At 42.0% G+C, this 16,738-nt stretch overlaps 2 long non-coding RNA genes across 2 annotated transcripts; both read left to right on the forward strand.

Annotated features, from left to right (window-relative positions):
- Positions 1–2,981: 2,981 nt before the first annotated feature.
- Positions 2,982–6,257, forward strand: LOC123999942. The gene is made up of 2 exons (XR_006832517.1): positions 2,982–3,407; positions 5,744–6,257. It is a non-coding gene; the product is annotated as an uncharacterized LOC123999942 (long non-coding RNA).
- A 4,273-nt stretch (positions 6,258–10,530) lies between these two features.
- Positions 10,531–15,977, forward strand: LOC123999236. The gene is made up of 4 exons (XR_006832411.1): positions 10,531–10,867; positions 11,685–11,749; positions 12,921–12,973; positions 13,305–15,977. It is a non-coding gene; the product is annotated as an uncharacterized LOC123999236 (long non-coding RNA).
- Positions 15,978–16,738: the final 761 nt, after the last annotated feature.

Raw genomic sequence — 16,738 nt, forward strand, 5'->3', positions numbered from 1 at the left:
AGGGGGGGGGGGGGGGGGGGGCAACCCAGACAGGATGACCACAACAGTGAATCAACCCACTCAGGTGACGCACCCCCTGAGACCATAAAGCTCATTTTTGTTTTAATGAAATTTAGCAATATAGCCAATTTTGACATTGCAGCTCACACACAATTGTTTATTTTCCTTATTCATTTAAAACATTTGTAACGCTCTATCAACTCAGATAGTACTGTCCAACCTCTACTTTAACTCACTTTCAGGTTGATAAAGCTGCTTCCTTGAAAGTCAGTCAAAAGAAGAAGGAGAAAACTGATGATGTTTCTTCATCTGAGGAAGAGGAGGAAGAAGCCAACGATAAACTCATCAAATCCACCAGGTAGGTACAGTTGAAGTCAGAAGTTTACATACACTTAAGTTGGAGTCACTAAAACTCGTTTTCAACCACTCCACAAATTTCTTGTTAACAAACTAGAGTTTTGGAAAGTCTGTTAGGACATCTACTGTGTGCATGACACAAGTCATTCCAACAATTGTTTACAGACAGATTATTTCACGTATAATTCACTATATCACATTTCCAGTGGGTCAGAAGTTTACATACACTAAGTTGACTGTGCCTTAAAACAGCCTGGAAAATTCCAGAAAATGATGGCATGGCTTTAGAAGCTTCTGATGGGCAAATTAACATAATTGCCTGTTTGCTTGACATCATGGGAAAATCTAAAGAAATCAGCCAAGACCTCAGAAAAAGAATTGTAGACCTCCACAAGTCTGGTTCATCCTTGGAAGCAATTTACCAATTGCCTGAAGGTACCACGTTCATCTGTACAAACAATAGTACGCAAGTATAAACACCATGGGACCACGTAGCCGTCATACCGCTCAGGAAGGAGATGCGTTCTGTCTCCTAGAGATGAAAGTACTTTGGTGCGAAAGGTCAAATCAATGAGGAAACAGGTACAAAAGTATCTATATCCACAGTAAAACGAGTCCTATATCGACATAAAAGGCCGCTCAGCAAGGAAGAAGCCACTGCTCCAAAACCACCATAAAAAAGCCAGACTATGGTTTGCAACTGCACATGGGGACAAAGATCATACTTTTTGAAGAAATGTCCTCTGGTTTGATGAAACAAAAATAGAACTGTTTGCCCATAATGATCATCGTTATTTTTGGAGGAAAAAGGGGGAGGCTTGCAAGCCGAAGAACACCATCCCAACCGTGAAGCACGGGGATGGCAGCATCATGTTGTTGGGGTGAATTGCTGCAGGAGGGACTGGTGCACTTCACAAAATAGATGGCATCATTTTTTTTATATACCTTTATTTAACTAGGCAAGTCAGTTAAGAACAAAATCTTATTTTCAATGACGGCCTAGGAACAGTGGGTTAACTGCCTGTTCAGAGGCAGAACGACAGATTTGTACCTTGTCAGCTTGGGGATTTGAACTTGCAACCTTCCGGTTACTAGTCCAACGCTCTAACCACTAAGATACCCTGCAGCCCCGTTATGTGTATGAAAATGGTATATTGAAGCAACATGTCAAGACATCAGTTAAAGCTTTGTCGCAAATGGGTCTTCCAAATGGACAATGACCCCAAGCATACTTCCAAAGTTGTGGCAAAATGGCTTTAGGACAACAAAGTCAAGGTATTGGCGTGGCCATCACAAAGCCCTGACCTCAATCATATAGACAATCTGAAAAAGCACATGCGAGCAAGGAGGCCGATAAACCTGACTCAGTTACACAAGCTCTGTCTGGAGGAATGGGCCAAAATTCACCCAACTTCTTGTGGGAAGCTTGTAGAAAGCTACCTGAAACGTTTGACCCAATTTAAACAATTTAAAGGCAATGCTACCAAATACTAGTTGAGTGTATGTAAACTTCTGACCCTCTGGGAATATGATGAAAGAAATAAAAGCTGAAATAAATAATTTTCTCTACTATTATTCTGACATTTCACATTCTTAAAATGAAGTGGTGATCTCAACTGACCTAAGACAGGGAATTTTTACTATGTTTCGATGTCAGGAATTGTGAAAAACGGAGTTTAAATCTATTTGACTAAGGTGTATGTGAACTTCCAACTGTGCACATATATATATATATATATATATATATATATATATATATATATATATATATATATACACAAGTGTTTGTTTGTGTATTTCAGGTATGGTAGAATACCCCAAAAGACACAGCTCCTGAATTACCCTGCAAATGAGGAGGGGGACTTGCCCTCTGACTCTGCCCCTGCTCCTGCCTCAAACGGATCCCCCTCCACTTCCTCCTCATTTTTTTATTTATTTTTTATTTCACCTTTATTTAACCAGATAGGCTAGTTGAGAACAGGTTCTCATTTGCAACTGCGACCTGGCCACGATAAAGCATAGCAGTGTGAACAGACAACACAGAGTTACACATGGAGTAAACAATTAACAAGTCAATAACACAGAGAAAAAAGGGGAGTCTATATACAATGTGTGCAAAAGGCATGAGGAGGTAGGCGAATAATTACAATATTCCAGATTAACACTGGAGTGATAAATGATCAGATGATCATGTACAGGTAGAGATATTGGTGTGCAAAAGAGCAGAAAAGTAAATAAATAAAAACTGTGGGGATGAGGTAGGTGAAAATGGGTGTGCTATTTACCAATAGATTATGTACAGCTGCAGCGATCGGTTAGCTGCTCAGCTAGCTGATGTTTGAAGTTGGTGAGGGAGATAAAAGTCTCCAACTTCAGCGATTTTTGCAATTCGTTCCAGTCACAGGCAGCAGAGTACTGGAACGAAAGGCGGCCGAATGATGTGTTGGCTTTAGGGATGATCAATGAGATACACCTGCTGGAGCGCGTGCTACGGATGGGTGTTGCCATCGTGACCAGTGAGCTGAGATAAGGCGGAGCTTTGCCTAGCATGGCCTTGTAGATGACCTGAAGCCAGTGGGTCTGGCGACGAATATGTAGCGAGGGCCAGCCGACTAGAGCATACAAGTCGCAGTGGTGGGTAGTATAAGGTGCTTTAGTGACAAAACGGATGGCACTGTGATAAACTGCATCCAGTTTGCTGAGTAGAGTGTTGGAAGCAATTTTGTAGATGACGTCGCCGAAGTCGAGGATCTACCAAGCTGAAACCCAAACCACCAACCAGAAGGGCCAAAATCAAACCTGGCCCCGCCCTGCCAGGTAGGAAGGTCCAATCAGCGGCCCGGAAACCCAAGCTGATAACCCTGAGGGCATCTCAGTCTGAAGATGATGATGAGGAGGGAGGAAGAGAACAGAAAGAGGAGGCACAGGCCCAGGAGGACCACCACAATCCCACAAGTGTCTGGGAGGAGAACCAGGTGTCAGCGTTGGTTCCTATAAGCCTTCGCTCACCACAACTCGTCGCCACAGAGGTTGAGGAGACCATGGAGGAGGTGAGAGTGGTGACACACATACCATTTTCATACTGCTGAGTCGACATGTACAGCGCTGGAACTGTACTAGAAAGGGCAAGGTGAATATTCAAATCAAAATCAAATCAAATTTTATTTGTCACATACACATGGTTAGCAGATGTTAATGCGAGTGTAGCGAAATGCTTGTGCTTCTAGTTCCGACAATGCAGTGATAACCAACAAGTAATCTAACTAACAATTCCAAAACTACTGTCTTATACACAGTGTAAGGGGATAAGGAACATGTACATAAGGATATATGAATGAGTGATGGTACAGAGCAGCATACAGTAGATGGTATCGAGTACAGTATATACATATGAGATGAGTGTGTAGACAAAGTAAACAAAGTGGCATAGTTAAAGTGGCTAGTGATACATGTGTTACATAAGGATGCAGTCGATGATGTAGAGTACAGTATATACATATGCATATGAGATGAATAATGTAGGGTAAGTAACATTATATAAGGTAGCATTGTTTAAAGTGGCTAGTGATATATTTACATCATTTCCCATCAATTCCCATTATTAAAATGGCTGGAGTTGGGTCAGTGTCAATGACAGTGTGTTGGCAGCAGCCACTCAATGTTAGTGGTGGCTGTTTAACAGTCTGATGGCCTTGAGATAGAAGCTGTTTTCAGTCTCTCGGTCCCAGCTTTGATCCACCTGTACTGACCTCGCCATCTGGATGATAGCGGGGTGAACAGGCAGTGGTTCGGGTGGTTGATGTCCTTGATGATCTTTATGGCCTTCCTGTAACAACGGGTGGTGTAGGTGTCCTGGAGGGCAGGTAGTTTGCCCCCGGTGATGCGTTGTGCAGTCCTCACTACACTCTGGAGAGCCTTACGGTTGAGGGCGGAGCAGTTGCCGTACCAGGCGGTGATACAGCCCGCCAGGACGCTCTCGATTGTGCATCTGTAGAAGTTTGTGAGTGCTTTTGGTGACAAGCCGAATTTCTTCAGCCTCCTGAGGTTGAATAGGCGCTGCTGCGCCTTCTTCACGACGCTGTCAGTGTGAGTGGACCAATTCAGTTTGTCTGTGATGTGTATGCCGAGGAACTTAAAACTAGCTACCCTCTCCACTACTGTTCCATCGATGTGGATAGGGGGGTGTTCCCTCTGCTGTTTCCTGAAGTCCACAATCATCTCCTTAGTTTTGTTGACGTTGAGTGTGAGGTTATTTTCCTGACACCACACTCCGAGGGCCCTCACCTCCTCCCTGTAGGCCGTCTCGTCGTTGTTGGTAATCAAGCCTACCACTGTTGTGTCGTCCGCAAACTTGATGATTGAGTTGGAGGCGTGCGTGGCCACGCAGTCGTGGGTGAACAGGGAGTACAGGAGAGGGCTCAGAACGCACCCTTGTGGGGCCCCCGTGTTGAGGATCAGCGGGGAGGAGATGTTGTTGCCTACCCTCACCACCTGGGGGCGGCCCGTCAGGAAGTCCAGTACCCAGTTGCACAGGGCGGGATCAACTCCAGCACAGTGCGATATAGATTGTCTCAATGGTGTGAAAGGGGTGACAGAGTCTACATTCCTGGGGATGTAAATCTTCTCATAATGGATTCACCTATGTATTTTTAGCTATTTTTGGGGTTAATTTACACTGATTGGAAAAGTATTTAGACCCCTTGACTTTTTCCACATTTTGTTGCGTTACAGCCGTATTCTAAAATGGATGAAATCGTTTTTTCCCCTCATCAATCTACCCCATAATGACAAATCTGCAATACCCCCACTGGTTTACCCATTCATTCACTCTCTGACATGCTCTTCACAAAGCTGTTTTAGTTATCTTAAACTTTGAAATGCACCACAATCTTCCCTCTGTATGTATTTTTATTAGTTTATTATCAATTTTATCATGCATGATTTTCCATCCTTTAACCTTCCTCCCTGTCCTCCTCTCCTCCACTCACAGCTTGATATCTCCACCAATCAATGGAGATATCAGTGTGCCCCTGGCTATCCGTAAATTTAAAAAACATGAACAATTGTGCCATCTGGTTTGCTTAATATAAGGAATTTGAAATTATTCATACTTTTACTTTTGAAACTTAAGTACATTTTTGCAATTACATTTACTTTTGATATTAAAGTATATTTAAAACCAAATACTCAAGTAGTATTTTACTGGGTGATTTTCACTTTTACTTGAGTCATTTCCTTTACTTTTACTCAAGTATGACAATTGAGTACTATTTCCACCACTGAATTTATCTACCATATGAATGTACGTTATCTCTCTCTCTCGCCATCTCTCTCTTTTGTGCTCTCGGTCTCTCGTCACCTGACATATGCCTCTCCTCTCCTTCAGCAGTGATATTGTTGGTCCTGGAGGTGGTTTGGAGGAAGGGTATGCTGGTATCCTCTGTAAAGCCCCTGAGCCCATGTCATTTGATGAGGCCGTCCCTCTACCCACATACACCAGTATCAAGGAAGTGGAGTCTGGCTCCACGGCAGGCCCAGTAGTTGTGTGTGCCTCAGCCAATCTCTCAGAAGACTCCATGGCTGACGAGGAGACTAGGGAGGACATAGATCCTCCTTTTAAGAGGAAAGTGCCAGAGAGAGCCAGGAGAGGTGGGCACAGAATACACAATAGTTGTACATCTAATACAATGTTAAACAGACATGTTTTCCATTGTTTGTTCGTTCATTCAATGCCATCCATTCATCCATCCTTTTATCCATCCATCCTTTTATCCATCCATCCATTCTTCTATCCTTCTATCAATCCATCCATTATTCTATCCTATCAATCCATCCATCCTTTTATCAATCCATGCATTCTGCTATCCATCCAGTCCTCCCTCCCCATCTCTCTCCCTCCCCATCTCTCTCTCCCTCCCCATCTCTCTCTCCCTCCCCATCTCTCTCTCTTTCCCTCCCCATCTCTCTCTCTTTCTCTCTCTCCCTCCTCATCTCTCTCTCCCTCCCCATCTCTCTCTCTCTCTCTCTCTCTCTCTCTCTCTCTCTCTCTCTCTCTCTCTCTCTCTCTCTCTCTCTCTCTCTCTCTCTCTCTCTCTCTCTCTCTCTCTCCCGCTCTCTTTCTCTCTCTCCCTCCCCATCTTTCTCTTCCTCCCCATCTCTCTCCCTCCCAATATGTCTCCCTCCTCATCTCTCTCTCCCTCCCCATCTCTCTCCCTCCCCATCTCTCTCTCTTTCTCTCTCTCCCTCCCCATCTCTCTCCCTCCCCATCTCTCTCTCCCTCCCCATCTCTCTCTCTCTCTCTCTCTCTCTCTCTCTCTCTCTCTCTCTCTCTCTCTCTCTCTCTCTCTCTCTCTCTCTCTCTCTCTCCCGCTCTCTCTCTCTCTCTCCCTCCCCATCTTTCTCTTCCTCCCCATCTCTCTCTCCCTCCCAATATGTCTCCCTCCTCATCTCTCTCCCTCCCCATCTCTCTCCCTCCCCATCTCTCTCTTTCTCTCTCTCCCTCCCCATCTCTCTCCCTCCCCATCTCTCTCCCTCCCCATCTCTCTCTCTTTCCCTCCCCATCTCTCTCTCTTTCTCTCTCTCCCTCCTCATCTCTCTCCCTCCCATCCTCATCTCTCTCTCTCTCTCTCTCTCTCTCTCTCTCTCTCGCTCTCTCTCTCTCTCTCTCTCTCTCTCTCTCTCTCTCTCTCTCCCGCTCTCTTTCTCTCTCTCCCTCCCCATCTTTCTCTTCCTCCCCATCTCTCTCTCCCTCCCAATATGTCTCCCTCCTCATCTCTCTCTCCCTCCCCATCTCTCTCCCTCCCCATCTCTCTCTCTTTCTCTCTCTCCCTCCCCATCTTTCTCTTCCTCCCCATCTCTCTCTCCCTCCCAATATGTCTCCCTCCTCATCTCTCTCTCCCTCCCCATCTCTCTCCCTCCCCATCTCTCTCTCTTTCTCTCTCTCCCTCCCCATCTTTCTCTTCCTCCCCATCTCTCTCTCCCTCCCAATATGTCTCCCTCCTCATCTCTCTCTCCCTCCCCATCTCTCTCCCTCCCCATCTCTCTCTCTTTCTCTCTCTCCCTCCCCATCTCTCTCCCTCCCCATCTCTCTCACTGAGAGAGGTTGAGGGAAGTGAGGGGTGAGAGGGGGAGGAAGGAGGAGGAAGTGAAAGGAGAAACGGAAGTCACACTCGGTTTTAATCAAACTGGAAAACAAAATGTTAAGAAATCCTTGAAAGATTGCGCTTGAGAAAAATCAGGGTTCTTTGCACGTATGTTTGTGTATGTAGCAGTAAAATTACGTCTCTGCTTGTGATTATGCTGTTTCATGCTTGCAGTGAATAGATTTAGCCACAAGATGGCAACAGGGAAAACAAAAAAAGTGAAAATGTATCTTCAAATCATAAATGTTTTGTCCAAAGTGGCACCTAGAAGCTTTGCCAATGTCCCATATTGGATGATTACATTTTGGGCTCTTTCACCCCAATCATATCTTCTAGCCTTTTGGGTAATCTATATATTCTAAAATCTATTTATTTGGTTATATTTTTTCAAACCTCACAAAGATAGGTAATTTATCTCCATCTGCATTCAAGCAGAATACTTGAAATCAGTGTTAACTCACTTTTCTACATTGGAGAGTTTGGCAGTTTACTCAGGGACTTTCACATTCAGATTTGTGTTTTTATTTGAAGCATTTTTTACATTTAAATCAGAAACCATTGTCTTAATGAACATTGTATATATGTTTATTTGAATGTAGATCCGATATACTGGAAGGGGTGTATTCCCCGAGCATTTACAGTTTTTCTTTCTTGGTGTATGAATAAGACCCAGCTTGAGGGACACCACAGTGATGTCAACACTTGTTTCTTTATTTCATGCTACTTGAAGATACAGGACATATATTTTCAAATGGCTCTGCAAAGAAACCTCTCATTTAATACATGTACAAGTGACAAACTCACAGAAACCCTGCACAGATCATGAGTCCAATTTCAAGGATGTATTATGTTCTGCAGCCACTGTTCAAACTAACGTAGCTATTATATAGCTCATGTGAATACAATTATAGACGTTAATGTCTCCTTTAGTGTTATGTCTTGCTACATTATAGAAAACTGAGTATAGAAAAGTAGAAGAAATGCATAAGAATGGTCAGAGGGTCTTGAAACTGGACTAGTGTAGAACAGTCCTGCTGCACACTAAACACTGCTTCTTGCAGACCACCTATGAAACCTATTCAAAACCTTAAGTTCACATAAGAAATATGTTACAAAGTTTTTCTAAAAATATTGTGTTGTTATTTTGGAGAAGATAGCATGGATATCATCTTAGTTAGTCTCAACAGAAATTAAGAGGACACATGATCTCAAAAGCCTTTTTTATTTTTATTACCTTTATTTAACTAGGCAAGTCAGTTAAGAAAAAATTCTTATTTTCAATGACGGCCTAGGAACAGTGGGTTAACTGCCTGTTCAGGGGCAGAACAACAGATGTGTACCTTGTCAGCTCGGGGATTTGAACTTGCAACCTTCCGGTTACTAGTCCAACGCTCTAACCACTAGGCGTAATAAAGGTGTAATGAACACTTCAGCATTTGAGTGTAGTCTTTTTTTTGTTGATGTGTGTGTGTCGGGGGGGATGGGGGAGGAATGTGCAGATGTTTCATTTCCAAGCGGCATAGAGAGGCAGTGAGATCGAAGAGACGAAGCTGCATGTTACTAGGTGACCTCACTACATAAATATTCCACGCTCTCAGTCAGCCCTTGTGCAGTTCCACTCTTCTTTTGGTCCATGTTGAATAGGGATGTAAAGGAATTCACTTTTATAGACCCTGTGCTTTTAAATTAATCAGGGGTTTTCCAACTGTTTCTGTTCTGCCTTAAAGATGTGAAATAAACACTGCATGAGAGGTATTACTTGCCAGTCAATGTTTTAAGCCCGTATGAACTCATCACTAGTAATGTCTGTCTCTGATTATGAAACGTTTTTGTGGATTACTCCGAACCACTAATTGTGGCGATAAACTGAATACTGTAATCTGTAATTAAGTGTAATCAGGAACCAATTAAGTAAACATATGGGGATTGATTTAAGTGCATTATCTTCCAGGGAAGAAGTGGTAGAGCTTCCGTTGGTAGTGGACGTTCGAGGGAATCCACATCCAGGGTCCAGTCTGGGTGAATTACACAGGTGTATTTGATTTGTACTTGTGGGTCCTGCATACCATAGGATGGCGCACAGTTGGACCAGCGTCGTTAGTGTTTGGCCGAGATAGGCCGCCATTGTAAATAATAATTTGTTCTTAACTGACTTGCTAGTTAAATAAAATAAAAATTAAAATAAATACCATTGTGCACGGTCACGATTTTTGTATGTAATACTTCCGTTATTCACAACAAGAAACAGACAATGGAATCTACTGGTGCTTCCCCATAATAGTGCATTTTCCCCGAATTGTGCCCTCATTCACTATTTACCACAAATCTAAAATCATTGGATTGGTGGAGGCATGACAAGGACTTGTAGGAAATCCCACTATATATCAGTAATTTCCTTTAAAATCAGTGAAGTGAACACCGTTTGGGAAGAAGGATAGATAATTGGGACATAGCCTACATTTACATATCTATGGTTTTAGTACAGCCTCCTACTAGTAGGGTTTCCGTGGTAGGCCTATCTACACCGCCACCCCCATTTTTTACTAAATCGAGTGCACCTAATATTTGAATTCGATTATGCTGAGCCGCGGGGTATTGGTCTATGGCCCGTGACGTGACCGAGCAAAAGTGGTGAGGGAGGAGCGACATTGTCAAATGGAACAGTAATCTGCGCCGCTCTGTCATGTTGTCAACATTGTACATCGTCCAGAAACATACAATATTTTCATACCATTTTCCATATAATTTATGTTTGGATTTTTAAAACAGTTTTCTTTGGGAAGGCACTTTTGCATGTGAAAACACCGAATCCTGCTCATTACTACACGTGCTAAATTACGTCACGTTTGTTTTGAGCCGATTTCTCCGTCGGACAGAGTTGGGCACCAACTTCACGCCCTGGAAGCAACCCGGTTACGAACTCAATGGAGTCAACTTTCAGCCGGTGCAAAACACGCATACAATGGCGTCCGGGCAAGATTAATCGAATCCCCTCAATGTTTAGAGGTTGGCTCCACCGGCCTTCGCGCTGATTGGAGAAGCTGTCTCTCCCAGACAGAGGGGGACCTTGAGTTACCGCAGACTGCCGAGTAAGCACGGAGCAGTCTGACTGTACACTACTGCAGATGTAATGGGGGGCCTGGCCCCGAGCCAACAGCAAGCTAGTTAGTTTAAGACGGTGGCAGTTGGGTCAACGCAGCCGTATATGGGGTCCTGTACCCGCAAGGCTTGCTTGCCGTTTTTACGAGCTTCACGTATGCAACATTGTGCCAGTAAAATTGAAACTTCATCAGCGCCAGCTGGCCTCCCCACCGCTAGCTGGCTAGCGAACTAATGGAAATGACTTTAGTATAACTGGGCTTCAATCTGTAAGTACATTTAATTACAATGAGCTGTTCGATGTTACTTGTCGAATCTGGTTAGCTGGCTAGCCAGTAGCAACATATATGTGTGTTAGCAGACGTGTTTTATTTTCGCCGGTCTAGCTACGTTAGCTAGCTAGCTATGAGGTTAGCTAGCTCACTAACTAGCGAGTTGCCAAGCTGGCATGGCAGTTTGGTGCGAGCCAACCCTAGCTAGTAGCTTCAGGCGTAGACTGAATGCAACCCCCTTTCTTTGTTTGAGAGGCTAGCAAAAACGGCAAGTACAATTTGCTTGACGTAACGCTAGATTATTGCATGCAAACCAGCAAGTTTATGCAGCATTGGTATTTTAATTGACTAGCTAACTATGTTTGTAATATTATATTACTTGACACATTACGATATTAACTGTAACAATCACAATGTAGCGAGGTGTTTTGCTGTTGAATGATACGTTTGTGAAGCGCCGGCAGGTGCTCATTCAGGGATTGCATGAATCTGTATTTAGACGGGGGCAGTTGGGTCAACGCAGCCGTGTATGGGGTTCTCTCCCCCCATACACGGCTGCTTGCTGTTTTTACTAGCTACATATTTTTTTAGTCAAAGATGAAGTCATTTTTGTCTGCCTTCTGCACACGTGTATTTGATAATACGCTTTTACTGCATGGCGCAGTATTGTGCATTGAGATGCCGTTTATTTCATGTATACTGACTGTCACTGAATGCTTGATGCTTCTTCAATTATATCTGTAGTGATAAACATGATAAAACATTTGTGTGTATATATATATATTTTATTTTTATTTTGTATTTTATCTGGCAGTCCCACACTTGCCCTGATGCCAGACTGACTATGCAGTAGAAATGCGGCTCTTGCTGATAATCAAGGTAAAATTGGATGTTGCCCTGTTAAAATTCACAGATCTCAACCTAACCATAGATAGGATAATTAAAATCAACGTATTGTCACATGTAGCTCTAGGCCATTGCTTTGACTTGTTACTATATTGTTTTATCATAATTTGCTCTATGTATTGTCTATATTCAAGACTAGGGGAACAGTATTGCTTTTGGCAATATAATCTGCATTTTAAACAATCCATGGCAAGTATTATGATCCATGGCAAGTATCATATCCTAATCTAACCAATGGTGGAAGGAACCTATAACCAAATCAGAACATCACACTAAACCATCACCAATCAGAATCTGTAATGATACAAGTGTGCCTTCCCTTGTCCAATCAGAGTGATTTACCGGTATTTATGACCCAATCACAGCTTTAGCTGGTACAGTATCATCACTACCGCTCAGCATTGAGCATGCCTCTGACCAGTTATATAAGTCCATGGCTCCGATGCAGCAGCACTGTCTATGCTAGCTCAAGGCTGCCTGTGGGTTCAGTGAGTTCGAGACAGCCTCAATGCAGTGGACTGCCGCTGGGGGGAAAATGTGACCTCGTTTGACTGGTGTTGCCTGGAGGTGCTCCAAGCTGCAGTCTGGGAAGTGGAAAAGACAGTCTGTTTTTAAACAGGTGGCCTGCCCTACTGCCTCTACTTTACTGTACTGTAAATATAACATGTGCATTTAAACTACTAAGTCATGTTAAACTACTATGTTGCGGTAAGAAGGAAGGAGTTAGGAGGGCAGATTCTCTCCAAGAGTATTGAGTTCAAGTTATGTGAAAATTCTAGGAAGGGCTAGTTCGGTTGTTTTTACATTACATTTTTCTGTCCTAGAAAATTATTTTCCAATGTTTGTGTGTCGTCCTGCATTCTAGTTCAATATTGCAAGAGTTGAGTTGAACTGTTTGGTCATAAAGATCCCCTTGTCTGCTTTGAGCATTTGGATTCAGAACATGGATTTCCCAGGAGTAGGCCTAAGAGTTATAGTCTGCTTTATAAATGCGTTTTCTCAGATCCCTTATTGTCTTTTCTGTTTTCGTATTGGCTTGTCTCGTTGTGAGTTCTAGGGTAATGAATTGCAGCTAGGGATCACTGACTCACTGTTGTTCATGAATCAAATAGTTATATTTCATGCTTGTCTCTCTTGCTCTTAGGTACCAGTTTAACCCTCAGACTGAAATTAACAGGCTATGATGGCTCCCCTGAGGTAAGATCAGCCAAGTCTATTAATGAATGACAGTGCAGTGCTACTATATTATTTAATGGACTGTAAAGGTGTCATTATCTCGTTCTAACAGCTGATACACATCCTGAGAAACCCGCTCTAGCCTAGGCTAAATTGTGGTTAAAAAGGTTTCCTAGTATTATGTTGTCAGACCCAAAATCTACGTATAGCTGAATTTACAGAAGATTCTTCAGGATGACGTAATTGGAAAGTCTTTTGGCAAGTCTCAACCTAGAGTATCCACATGAGCAGTCGTTGTCGATTATATTATCATGTCTAAAATTTTGAATGTACTTTTTCCTTTCTTTCACAGAAAAGACTGCAGGTCACTGTCGGTCGGACCAAAGGGGAGCAGCAACAAAACAACTCACCGGTCCTTCCCTTCGCTCCTTCCTGGGAGAAACAAAACACTGTCATCATAAAGAACAAATGGGAGAAAAAAAATGTATTTTAATTTCTGATTTTTGTAATCATGTCTAACCTTTTTGGGGGGGAAGGGAAAGGGGGGGTATAGATGACATAATGATGACTCTGAAGTTTCATACCTTCTCTGTCTATTTTTGTGATTTATTAACACATTAGATAGATATACAGTAGCTTGTTAGGGACTCTAAGCCTTGATGATACGTTTGTTTTCAGGAAGGAGAGGAAAAGCCGAATGACACAAAGCAATGTAACAACAGTCTCCAACAGCAGAGACCTAGCCTGATCCCAGGTCTGTTTGTGCTGTCTTCCATGGCTTTGGTGACTGCCCAAACAGATCTGGGACTAGCAGAGACCCACGTCTACGTTTACGAATTCTACAGGTGGTCCCTTGTGGGCTGAGTACAGTAACTGACAAGCAGCAGCATGTCATCCACTCTGCCACAGAACAAATCACAGTTTAAACAGCAGCATTATCCTCCTATTTATGTTTTAACACTCACTCAGTTCTCTGCACTGTTCACATGCTCAACTGCAGTATGTGATCGCTCCTTAACACAGTATTAAGCTAGGCCTAGACCTGTATCATTATCTCTACAAAACACACTCTTCAACGTCTTGGAAGGGAGTGGTTGCACCTCGAAGCGGAACCATTCAAACGTTGGGTTCAAGATTTTACTTTTTAATAGTCCTAATTGCTCTGCTCTTCGGGTGATTCACACCCTTCAGCTCTCAAATTCTTCTCTCATTCTCAAAACTCTTAATATTTACACACTCTACAGTATTTACTGAGGCTAAGAGTCCCCCCTTTTTCCATGTTAGCTAGTAAATGCTTGCTAGTGTGTTTTAGTATTTTAAACGTTTATGGTTTTAAGTAGGTTTGCTTTTTAAAAGTTTTAGAATGTTTGTTGCTAGTATAAAACCATGTGTAGACAGTTATGTACGCTGTGATGTAGCCTATAGAAGTAGCTATAGTAGAAATGCATTGTTCCCTTGTGGTAAGTGAGTGAGATGCTGCCACGGAACTGAGACACTGATGATTGGTGCTATTTTGGACTTTAATCTGCTCCTTGGAAAGGTAGCCGAGATGGGTTTTCTTGTTTTACTTTCACATTCTGAGTAAAGAAGGTGTTGGTTCTTTGTCATGGTTGTTGTAACTTGGTCTGGATTGGCTTAGTTTTTCACTGTTGTTTTCTGTGCGGCTTTCTCATTGGATTTAAGATTTGAGGAAATATAAACTTTTATCATGGTCAATGTTTTACTAAAGGAAAAGAGGATTCATGTGAGAAGATTTGAGGATATACCATGTTGATGGGAGCAATCACAAAACTGCAATTGTTAAACACTAGTTACCCTTTAATACTGACATGTGCATTCAAAGGTATACAATGTATCTAGTAGTACCCAGCACTGGTCACTTTTAGAAAATGTTAAGCTTAAGTGTGTTTTGATTGACATACAATCTCGAAACGAAGAGTGCAGTTCTGCCCCTAGCATGTTTGTGTGTAACGGAGATCTAAGAGAATTTGCACACAAACAAGTGAGTTATGAATTCGTCACATGGAAACATATAGAAGATTCCACAGAATAACGCAATGTTAATGTCTATCTGCTTCAAGTTGATTAGAATAAGTAAACGGTTAAACGTAAAATGAAGGTTTTTTTTTTTTTGAAAAGTCATGCTTTTCAAAAATGGCACTTGAGAGAACTTGATAGAGGTAAATGCTAAAAGGAATGAACACACTCGATGTGTTTTAAGGCCCAGCCTTTTTGGGTTTGGGTTCAGGGTTTCAACTTTTCCTCATCTCCTTCACCAGCTGGATATGACTTAATCCTATAGAGAGTCATGTGTGACTTAATGTTAGTTAACGTGAGACTGGAATCACATGATGCATATAATCTTGTTTGAAAAAAATGTAATACAATTTTCCAAATGGTGCACATGTAGCAAAGTTAGAATAGAACAATCTTTTTAATTTATGTATTTTTTGAATGATTTTGTAAATGAATGTTGATGAGAAGCTTACTTTGTTATAAAACAGACAAACTAAAACCAAAAAGCTTTGTTTTTAGCTATAGATTTAAAACATCGAAGTAATGTCAGTATTTGCAGTTTTGTCTTTGCTTCCCTGTTAATTTATTTTGTTAAAGATTCTAATATTAATATGATAATGACCAACTTGAAAGCCCATGTTGTTATTCTTTTGTCTTCCATTCTCCCCTGATTCTGGGGACCTTTTTGTACCAGCATGTTCTAGTGTTATTGATCGCTTGCTCTCTTCCTCATTGAGTTGATTTGTTACACATTTTTCCTCTTGCAGTTCTTTCCTTTCAGACTAGTTGATATGTAAGCTATTTTGTACATAGCAAAGTGAATAGCATATGCAGGATGTGCTGTAGTGTAAGTCAGGTATTCAGTAATTACCACTGTATATGGTTGGAAAAAAACACGGTATGCCAGCTTTGCAAAATTATTACAACGATGCACTTGACTTACAGTATCCCATGTATTTTTTTTGTTGGCAATTTTAAAAGTAGTGCAATAAATATGCAAGCTCGTAAATGTGTGTTTTTATTTGAATCTGTTGATGTTGCTGGAGTTTTTCCAGTGTTGTAGGAAACTTGTGCAATTGTGCTTTGTTTGAGAAATTGATCATGCCTTGCCATGGAATATGTTGTTGCAAAAAGTCTAGTCATTTTCAAGCAGTGGTTTATAGCCATCAGCATACAACAGTTCTGACTGACAGCAATTCAGAGCAGATCTAAAGCATGATTGTTTTAACCTATGGCGTCGAAGAGGATATTACTTACAACATAGTTGGATGAATCTTTCCCACCCCAAACCACTTTTCTACTGACACAGGCAAACTAAGCTTTAGGACACATTTTAAGTGCAAAAACTGTTCAGAGCAAACTTACCCAGAGATGATTGCTTTTCAGGGATGAATCAAGATCCATTGGAGAATTGTGCATTGATATGATGACAAAACGGTAATACACATCAAATCCCTCTTTCATTCAATAGCGAGGTTAGTTTTACACATAGGCCTTATTAGCAGTTCTGTTAGATTCTGGGAAGGTTTTGGAGCATCACATGGAAAATACTGTCAAGAGGAAACTGAATGTGGCTAATGCTTGGCAAACAATTTCATACCCAAACTGCATGGATGTGAACTTAGGACTATAGCTAGATTTTGGGAAACGTTCTTCAATACCTTTTCTCCTTGTGTGTGTGAATGAGCGTGCACATGTGTGTGTGACTGGTGTGTACATTTTATGGGCATAGATGCTGTCTTCCACTGCAGGATTTGGCCTGTTGTGGTA

The sequence above is a fragment of the Oncorhynchus gorbuscha genome, linkage group LG16 (assembly GCF_021184085.1).
Source record: "Oncorhynchus gorbuscha isolate QuinsamMale2020 ecotype Even-year linkage group LG16, OgorEven_v1.0, whole genome shotgun sequence".
In the NCBI taxonomy this organism is placed as follows: domain Eukaryota; kingdom Metazoa; phylum Chordata; class Actinopteri; order Salmoniformes; family Salmonidae; genus Oncorhynchus; species Oncorhynchus gorbuscha.